Here is a 10,799-nt window from a genome sequence, read left to right on the forward strand (position 1 = left end):
TATTTTAAAAAACACACAGTGTTTCTGTGAGTCAGTGCGGTCCGCAGAGATCAGGCGTGTCTGTCCGACTGCTTTTCCCGCTGCAGGAAACTTTGGAAGGAATCAAAGTTTATTCCCCCCACCGCCATACCAAACCGGCGGAAAACGCCCCGGACCGGCCCCAATCCAAGGGCCCTCCTCCTGCACGGGATGGAGTGTGGGCATCTGAGGATGGATCCTGCATTGGCGGAGGGCGTCAGACCACCCCCCCATCCCCAAGCCCAGTTTTCTCCATTGGGGGATTGAAGAGCTGACTTTCTAGGAGTTTCACTTCTTAGAGATAACAGGATTCCAGACGCCACCCCCACCCTTCATGCCAAATCCCGGGAATAGTGAATTCCCGACTCACAATTGTTGAAGGAAATGTGCAATACTCGCCTGGCCCTGGTGTCCGTGTCTAACTGCACATGAACGTCACTTTGGCCTCAGTTTGTTCACCTAAAATGGTGGCCATAGGAAATTTTTAAGGATGCTTTCAGATTGAACCAAAGAGCTAAGACATCCCAGTCCAGCCTTATGCCCAGATTTGGGGGCTGGGGAGCCTAAGCAACTCCTCCCAACCCCCCAAACTATAGACGTTTGGTCCTGAATGCGCCTAATGGCAGATTGAATTCAGAGCTGAGTCCTGGGAGGCCCCTGGAAGGAGCAGCCAAGCCACCGTGGAAGGGAAGGCTGACGGCGGCTTCACTGCCTGCCTCCTGGAGGGGAGGGGAGGGGTAAGGGCAAAGCTGGCGGCGGGCGGATGGCTCTTGGCAGGTCCACTGAGCTCGAGGACTGGCGGCTCTGCGCGCTGGGCTAAAGTGCGGGGGTGCGTGAGCAAGGACCCGGATATCCACTAAAGTGCGGGAGTGCGTGAGCAAGGACCCGGGGTGTCCATTAAAGTGCGGGGGTGCGTGAGCAAGGACCGGGATATCCACTAAAGTGCGGGGGTGCGTGAGCCAGAACCCGGGGTATCCACTAAAGTGCGGGGGTGCGTGAGCAAGGACCGGGATATTCACTAAAGTGCGGGGGCAAGGACCGGGATATTCACTTAAGTGCGGGGGTGCGTGAGCCAGAATCCGGGGTATCCAATAAAGTGCGGGAGCAAGGACCGGGATATCCACTAAAGTGCGGGGGTGCGTGAGCCAGAACCCGGGGTACCCACTGAAGTGCGTGGGTGCGTGAACAAGGACCGCGATATCCAGCGGGAAAGGGGCTGAGCGCGCGGGAAGGGAGGAGCCAAACCCAAGGGCGACCTTTCCCCGGCATCCCGGCTGTCAGGCATGTGTCCGAGGGGGAGGGGAGACCGGGAAATGAGAAAGTTCGGGTTGAAAACGTGCTGGCAGGCAGGCTCTTTGAAATTGAGTTTTTTACTCAGCCCGCAGGAATTTTGGCCCTGCGTTACCCTAGAATTTCGTCTGTTTTAGTGCGCGTTTCAGTGACTCTTCTTTCACACTGTTGCTAGGAGAGGCTCGAGTCTGAAATCACTTCCAGGTGTCCCAAATGCCACCCCTTGCTTCGCTGGGGCACTTGGGCGAATCCTCAAAGCTTTTCCGTACTTTGGTGTCCTCAACTGATATTTGGGATGATAATAGTCCTTACCTGGAAATTAAATGAGTTAACCCACATGAAGCACTGAGAACTCTGCCCAACACATAAAAAACCGTCGGTAAGTCCCTATCATTGACTACAAAACTCCCAACGAGGGACTTGAGCCTCCGTTCAGTGAGTGAACACAGGAATTCCACAGTAACCTCCTCTTTAAGGTTCTGTTTGTTCTAGTGAGTTTGTAGGCGAGCTCCCTTTAGAGATTTAGTGTGGCTCCGCAGTAAAGGCGTCTAGAAGATTCTGGGCTGTCTGTTTAAGCTTCTGTGACTGCTTAGCTTTCTACAGCCTCAGATTTGGCCGACTACCCAGAAAGCTGAATACTACCCAACAATACCCGCCAGGCCCCAGGAGGACATTAATGCATGTATGCAGTGTGATCGCTGCCCGATGGTATCGGCTTACTCAGCAATGCACTGCTCTTTCTGGTGGTCGACCTGACCCCCCACCATATGGTTTTGATATTAACCCAATATAAAAAAGAGACCCTGTCCTGGGAGGGAGTGGATTTCCCCCAGGCCGGCCACCCCTGGGAGCAAGCAGCTGCTCTGCCTGTGTATATAAATCCCTCCTGTTAAAGCTCTTATGAATTTGAATAAGGCTATGTGTCAGTTCCTCAGAATCCATCCTGATTTTAAACCTTTGGCGTTTTCCCCCGATTATAGGATAGTAAGTAGCTAGGAAAATCCCAGGACACGTGGAGTAGGGAAACTAAGACAGATAGTTAAACAGCAGTTGTAGCCACCTAGTCAGCCCTATCTTCCCTAAGCCAAGCACATTTAAAAGTAAATAGTTTACACTTCTCTTCCCCATCCGGAGCGTAAATAGCTTAAACCACCCTACTCAGGGAGAAAGACAGCAGAAATCCAATTAGTGCCATTTGCCAGTAACCACATCCAAGGACAGAAGAAGTTAAGAGAATAAATCTCATTTTGGTGCATCAGCCTAAAGTTGATGAGTAAGATCCTCCCCTAAACACCAGCCTTTAAAATTCCTTAAAACAAATGTCCCAGCTCTCTCTAGCCCTCCCAGGAACACACCTGTGCCTTCCCCTCTGCCTCTCCTTTCCCGCAGGCAAGCATCTCCTAAACTCTAAGGCAGTGGTCGGCAAACCGCGGCTCTCGAGCCACAAGTGGCTCTTTGGCCCCTTGAGTGTGGCTCTTCCACAAAATACCACGTGCGGGCACGCATGTACAGTGCGATTGAAACTTCATGATCCATGTGCAGAAGTGGGTATTTTGTGGAAGAGCCACACTCAAGGGGCCAAAGAGCCACATGTGGCTCGCGAGCCGCGGTTTGCCAACCACGGCTCTAGGGAGTTAAACTCACAAGATAGGATATACAAGATCTCCCCTTCCATTCACTAGGATTGCTATTTATTTATTGTTTTATTCTCTCTTTTTTCTTTTTTTGGGGAAGGGGGTGGAGAGGGCATTGCTATTTACTTAAAAAAAGAAAAGAAAAGCATTGGTGAGGATGTGGAGAAAATTGAGCCCTTATATGTTGCTGGTAAAAAGGTGCAGCAGCTGTGAAAAACAGGTGGGCAGCTCCTCCAAGAGTTAAACATAGAGTTTCCATGTGGCCCAGCCAGTTCACTCCTAAGTATGTAACCGTGAGAAGTGAAAACATGTTCACACAAAAACTTACACAAAAATATTCCTAGCAGCTTTCTTTAAAAATGCCAATAAAAGTGGGAACAGCTCAAATGTACATCAACTGCTGATGGATAAACAAATGTGGTACAAAAATATTATATAGACATAAAAAATGAAATACTAATACATTGTACATGTACCCTGGCTGGTTGCTCAGTGGTTAGAGTGTCAGGCCAAGGACAGAAGGGTCCCGGTTCCACTCCTGGTCAAGGGCATGTACCTGGGTTACAGGCCCATCCGGGTCCAGGAAGCAACACATTGATGTGTCTCTCTCACATCAATGTTTCTCTCTCTCTCTCTCTCTCTCTCTCTCTCTCTCTCTCTCTCTCTCTCTCTCCCCTACCTCCCTTCCACTCTCACTAAAAATCAATGGAGCTCTTTCCAGCCAGTGCTGACCCATGGGGATCTCTCGGGACAACTGCCACAAGTGCCACAAGACAAGGGGCAAGAGAAAGCCCTACCACAGGAAGCGAAAATATGAGCTGGGACGCCCTGCTGGCAACACTAAATTTGGACTCCGCCACATACACACAGTCCCAGTGCGGGGTGGCAACAAGAAGTACCGGGCCTTGAGGCTGGACGTGGGCAACTTCTCCTGGGGCTCAGAGTGTTGTACGCAAAACAAGGATTATTGACGTTGCCTACAATGCATCCAACAATGAACTGGTCCGCACCAAGACTCTAGTAAAGAGCTGCATCATGCTCATTGACAGCACATCGTACCGATAGTGGTACAAGTCCCACTATGCACTTCCCCTGGGCCACAAGGAAGGGGCCAAGCTGACTCCTGAAGAGGAAGAGATTTTAAAGAAAAAACGATCAAAGAAAATTCAGAAGAAATCTGATAAAAGGAAAAAGAACGCCAAAATCAGCGGTCTTCTCGAGGGGCAGCTCCAGCAGGCGAGCTTCTTGCCTGTATCACTCAAGACCAGGCCAGCGTGACCCAGCAGATGGCTATGTGCATGGCGGGCCAGGGGCTGGAGTTCTAATTGCAGGAAATCAAGGCCCGGGAAGGCAAATACATCCTCTTCCCTCCTGTCTTAGCTCATGTAATAAAAGTGTTTATTCTAAAACTAAAATAAAAAATCAATGGAAATAATATCCTCAAGGGAGGACTAAAGAAAAAAAAAATACTAATACATTCAACAATACAGATGAGCCTTGAAAACAGTAGAGCAAGTGAAAGAAGTCAGACAGAAAAGGACTCATATTGTATGATTCCATTTATATGAAAAGTCTGCAGAGACAAAAAGTAGGTTACTAGTTGCCAGGGGCTGAGGGAGAGGGCAAAGAACGGAAAGTGGCAGCTGATGGGTACAGGGTTCTTTTTGATGATAAAAATGTTCTAAAATTAGACAGTGGTGATGGTTGCACAACTCTGTAAATATATTCTAAACCACTGAATTGTACACTTCATTTAAAAAAATATTTGTATTGATTTCAGAGAGGAAGGGAGAGGGAGAGAGAGATAGAAACATCAATGATGAGATGGAATTATTGATTGGCTGCCTCCTGCACGTCCCCTACTGGGGATCGAGCCCACAACCCGGGCATGTGCCCTTGACCAGAATCGAACCTGGGACCCTTCAGTCCACAGGCCGACGCTCTATGCATTGAACCAAACCAGCTAGGGCTGAATTGTACATTTTAAAAGGGTGAATTCTGGCATATCAATTATATCTGAATAAAACTGTTATTCTTTAAAAAGGAGGGCAAATTAAACACATCTTCAAATGACACACAAAAACAGGGAGCCATGGCTAGTGTGGCTCAATTGGTTGGGAGTGATCCGGTGCACTGAAAAGTTGCCAATGGGATTCCCAGTCAGAACACATGCCTGAGTTGTGGGCTCAGTCTCTGGTAGAGGTTCATGCAGGAGGCAGCGGATCGATATCTCTCTCTCACATTGATGTTTCTCTCTCTCTCCCTCTCCCTTTCTCTCTCTGTAAAAGTCAATTAAAAAATCTTTAAAAACAAAAACAGAGAGTTAGCCACTGACCCTTGCTAAGGAAACTTTTGACGCATGTACCTAAGAAGAAAACTGAACCTAGAAGAAAATAGTGAGATGCAAGAAGAAACAGTGAGTAAACATTTAGAAAACATACAGATTAAACAAACTATGACTACTTAAAACCATTTTTATAATAATGATTACTTTGGGACAGTAGAAATAGCATGCAGCAAAAGTTGGTCAACATTTAAACTAAGATGGCAGTGGTGAGCAGAGAAAGTTGAACAAGTCTTATTTGGGAGGAGGATAGATATTCATTAATTTTAGATATTTTAAGTCTTCATTAACATGGTTAGGGTAGCTCTTTCACTCCCTTCCCTTCCTAAGCTATTCAGTCTTCAAGCCATTGGGTGGAAACAAAGGTATCTGCAGTGAAGGAGAGGACCGGTGGCCTAGAAAGGAATATCTCTTTTCTTCTCTGCTGTATCCTCAGAGTCTGGAACGCTTTCAATAGACACTTGTGTGCATGAATGAACGGATCACTTTCTTACTCCTTTCTGGACCCTGATCAAATGTCATTTTTCAGGAAGGCCTTCCTAATTATCCTATGTAAAGCAGCACTCCCCATCCTCTCCATCTCGGCTTCATTTTAGTGTGTAATGTTCAACACCAGCAAACCTATTTTATATTTATTTGTTAATCACCACTACAAGTAGCTCCTTGAGGACAAGGACTTGGGCTATTTTGTCCAATTACCATGTACCTAAACCCAGAGCAGTGCTTGGCATATGGTAGATGTTCAATAAATATTTATTGAATGAATAAACACTAAAATTTGTATAACTGCAATATTTTTAAAAAAGAACAGCTGCTCAGTGATTGATTCTATTTTACTTGTATTTATTTTGCAACAACATTTTAACAGTGGTCATATGATTGCGAGCCTCTTTTTTCTTTTTCTTTTTTGCCCTAATTTTCGTCTGCGCATCTGTTACTTTTACAATGGGGTGGGGGGATGAAAATTTACTAAAGTTTTGTAAATTAATTGCTTGTGCAACATGGTAACAACAACAAATATGCAACGAAGGGAAAACAGTCAAGTGCATTTGGATGGGGAAATTGGGTCAAGAGCAGAGGCAGCGGTGGGAGGTGGAAGTGGAATGGAAGGGCTGTGGCAGCTCCGAGCACCCGACGAGCGTGCCCAGGGAAGACAGAGCCAGACCTGAAAGATGGCAGAGAGCAGCCAAGGCAAATGGTGTCTTCTTCACCCCCTACCTGGGACCTTGATTCTGAGTCTGGTTCTAGCACTAACTAACCTCTGACCTGGGCAAGTTCAGTTTTCTTATCTGTGAAATGCTGGGCTGAGGGAAGTGAGCTATAGCTAAGTGTTTTCTCCTCTGTGTGTTTCCAGAAGTTCCATTAAGGAGCTGTAGCTAGTGTGGTGTGTGGGTGTGTGTGTGTATGAGTCCTGAAGACACCATAGACCTTTATCCCCAGGCTCCATTTAGGAAATGCTGGATGAACAATACAGAGTAGAAAAAACAGTATTCAAAATTAAATGGGGCCCTAGCTGGTTGCTCAGTGTTAGAGCCTTGGCCTGCAGACTGAAGGGTCATGGGTTTGATTCTGGTCAAGGGAATGTACCTGGCGCATGTGGGAGGCAACCAATCGATGTGATGTATCTCTCTCACATGGATGTTTTCTCTCTATCTCTCCTCCTCTCTCTCACTCTCTCTAAAATATCAATAGGAAAAATATCCTCGGGTGAGGATTAACAAAAAAACAAACAAAAACTAAATGGGCCATATGAGAGAGAGAAAGAGAATATACTCTTAAATAGAAACATTAATATTAACATTATTTTTCACTAGATAGGACCCTTTTATTCATTAGTCACAACAGGAACCAGTGCCTGGTGCCTATAGACTTTTCAATAACTCAAAGTACTTGTAATATGGAAAACAAAATGTATTGTTTTCAAATTTTTTTCTAAAGGCAAAATTAAAATTAAACATTTATTAAAAGCTCTACAAAAGATAACATATCAACTAAAAAGTTCAACTCAACCTGGTAAGTTTTTTTCAACTTGATAATTTTTAATACGAGATATTTTAATGTGATGAGGTATGTCTAGGGCCTGTGGAAGTTCTTTTAAAAATTATTTATTGTATGTTATTTTTATTAATCCTCACCTGAGGATATTTTTCCCATTGATTTTTAGAGAGAGTGGAAGGGAAGGATGGAGGAGGGGGAGAAAGAGAGAGGGAAATCAATGTGAGAGAGACACATACATTTATTGCCTCCCACACAGGCCCTGATCAGGGCTGGGGATCCAACCTGCAACCCAAGGTACATGCACTTGACCTGGAATTGCAACAGAAAACTTTCAATGACAGGAAATCAAACCTAAGACTCTTCGATGGGAGGGCCAGGCCGACGCTCTAACCATGGAGCACACTGGCCAGGGCTATTATTTATGTGTGTGAGAGAAAAACATTGATTTGTTATTTCACTTAATTATGCATTCATTGGTTGCTTCTTGCATGTACCCTGATCAGAGATAGAGCCTGCAACCTTGGCATATGGGGACGACTCTCTAACCAACTGAGCTATCTGCCTAGGGCCTAGGCCTGTGGGAATTCTAAAGGTGGGGGGGTGGATTATGAATTAGTTTTATAGTTTCTGATAATTTCAGATGTTTTATTATAAGCATATGTTGTCAGGAGAAGAAAACAATTTCATGGACTGTTCTGAAAAAGCATGTTAATAAAAAAGCTTAGGGAAGATTTGGGTTGAAGAAGCCCCTATTTCATTATCTCCGTAAAGGCTTATGCACTTCCTAGTCCTGTCTTCTGTAAGTCATAGGAGTCAAAAGGGAAACTTGCTTCAAACATGTCTTTAAGAGTTTCCTCTTTCTATGCTGTCAGCCAAGTCATGTCCATCTAACAATTTAGGATAAACCCGTGTGTCGACACTTCGCTCTCCTTCCGTCATGGAATCGTAAACTATTCAGTGCTAAGACCTAGAGAAGTCCTTTAGGTCCTCTTGTTCTTGAATAGAGTGGGCTCTCTGAGACTCGGGAGCCCAGGCTGTTACCAGACAGGGGACATGGTCCTGAGGGGGCCTGCCTCAGGCCAGTCGGTAGTATGTGGGTTCTTGACTTCATGCAGGAAAAATTTCACAGCATGAGGGGATGTTTATTAAGGCTGAGGACAGTAAAACAAGGAAGGTTTAGCACAGAAGAAGCAAAAGGAGGCCTTGGGGCAGGTTCAGAGGATTAGTCTGGGACGAGCTGCCACTGCTCATTGCTCCCTTGGTTGCAAACCTCCTAGGATCCTTTAGAGCAGTGGTTCTCAACCTTCCTGATGCCGCGACCCTTTAATACAGTTCCTCATGTTGTGGTGACCCCCAACCATAAAATTATTTTCGTTGTTACTTCATAACTGTAATTTTGCTACTGTCATGAATTGTAATGTAAATATCTGATATGCGGGATGTATTTTCATTGTTACAAATTGAAGCATATAATAATTAAAGCATAGTGATTAATCACAAAAACGATATGTAATTATATATGTGTTTTCTGGTGGTCTTAGGCGACCCCTGTGAAAGGATCGTTCGACCCCCAAAGGGGTCCTGACCCACAGGTTGAGAACCGCTGCTCTAGCGTTTAGGAGGTGTGTGCGTCTGGGAGAAGAAGAGAGGGAAGAAGAAGGGAAAAGGAATGGAGGGAGCTATTCTCCAGAGGGAGAGCGAGCACTAGGTCCTTTGTCTTGAAGCTTTTCTTTCTTTCTTGCAGGCGGGAATCTTAGGGGAGTTCTCAGGGGAGGGTTTCAGTAGAATATTCATCAATTTCCTAGGTGTGTTTTTTCAGGGTCATAGCCTCCACTGTTTGGTCAGTTGTCAGGGCAGGGGTCTTTAGTCTTTGTAACTGATCTTGGTATCGCCCACTTGGTTTTGCTGTTTTTCTGGGCCTGGACCTGAAATACAATTGAGGCCTAGGTATTATCTTTAGGGAGGTAAGCTTCTGTATCTGCTGTAAATTGCTCTGCCAGTTTGTTCAACCATCTGTCTCAGTTTCCCTATCCCACCTGTCCTGGCTTATTGGCCTGTCTCAAGGCCAGCGGACCGAGCCAGGCTTGGAATGAGCTTTGTGCTGCTTGGCAAGTGGCTGCAGGAGATGCAGGAGGAGGCGTCTTTTGCTGTCTTCTTAGGGGGATGGAGGTTGGTGTAGAGGGCTTGGGAGGCAATGGGGTTCTCCTGATTTCTGTGATGTTTTCATTCATAATTACAGCTCCTATTTCCCCCTCTTCTGAGTGTGGCTACACACTGCCTATACTTATGCACATGTGCACATAGGGGCTCATTCTCCCTCTTCTTGGCCTGCTGGCACCTTTTCCCCAGACACAGATGCCCCAGACATTTCATCTGGCAGCCAACGGACTCCATGGCTATGCTCCCAGTTGGCTAATAGAGGGCAGGGGGCTGCCCGGCTGTCTCTGAGCCCAGCCAAGTAGGGCAGAAGCTGCTTTCAGGAAATGCTCTTCAGTGGCACCCTCCCCTCTCCAGTCCCTCTGAATCCCGCCCCCACCACTCCCTCCTCTGCTGATCCTGAAAGGCAGCTAAAACCACTGGACATCTCAGGCTCCCAGCTCTCACACTTGGCGCTGGAAACCACCCCAGTCCCCACCCCTGGTTCTTGTGCAGATTGAAGTATCACTTCCTGAGTCTCTCAATTGATAAGCAGGTTTTGTCCAGAGAACCTCCTGTGACATTCTTAAATATTATTACAGCCCTAGCTGGTTTGGCTCAGTGGATAGAGCATCGGACTGCAGACTGAAGGGTCCCAGGTTAGATTCTGGTCAAGGGCACATGCCTGGGTTGTGGGCTCGATCCCCAGTTGTGGGTGTGCAGGAGGCAGCCAAGCAATGATTCTCACTCTCCCTTCCTCTCTGAAATCAATAAAAATATATTTAAAAATATTATTACAAACATTGTACTTATTCACTTATCTCTGCCATCTATAATAATAAGAGCATAATATGCTAATTAGACCAGACAACCTTCCGGACGAAGCCGGGGTTGCAAGGGAAGCCCAGGTCCTGGGTGCCAGAGGGAAGCCGGTACCGGCAGCCAGGGGAAGGAAGGCCTATTCTTGCATGGATTTCGTGCATCCGGCCTCTGGTTAGATTATACTCATTTTGAAAAGAAGAGCTATTTTAAGATTTAAAAATATATATATTATACCCTTAGTCTGTGCCTTGTACAAACCAGGTGCTCAGCGGCTCTCTGTTGATCAAACTCTTGTCATTCACAGGCACTAAAGGTCAGTAAGCCCCCTGAATTTACTAAAACCTTTAATTAGGTAGAACTTGAACCCTCTCTACCCATCCCACTCACATCACCAAACTCAAGTTCAAAGACTCCCCAGCCCGGAGCAATGGGCAAATGTCTCCTCTCTCCTGCCTCCAGGTCCTCATTGTTAAAACAAACTGACTGAGCTCCAATAATGCTCAAGGGTTCCTTCTAGTGGATTAGATCCTATAACTCAGTGCTTTTATCAGATCCTG

The 10,799-nt window shown here is 46.0% G+C and overlaps 1 pseudogene; it reads left to right on the forward strand.

The window, feature by feature from the left end:
* The first annotated feature begins 3,674 nt into the window (after positions 1–3,674).
* LOC102764672 lies at positions 3,675–4,267 on the forward strand (annotated as a pseudogene).
* The last annotated feature ends 6,532 nt before the right edge of the window (positions 4,268–10,799 follow it).

This window comes from Myotis davidii, unplaced genomic scaffold (assembly GCF_000327345.1).
Source record: "Myotis davidii unplaced genomic scaffold, ASM32734v1 scaffold705, whole genome shotgun sequence".
Classification (NCBI taxonomy): domain Eukaryota; kingdom Metazoa; phylum Chordata; class Mammalia; order Chiroptera; family Vespertilionidae; genus Myotis; species Myotis davidii.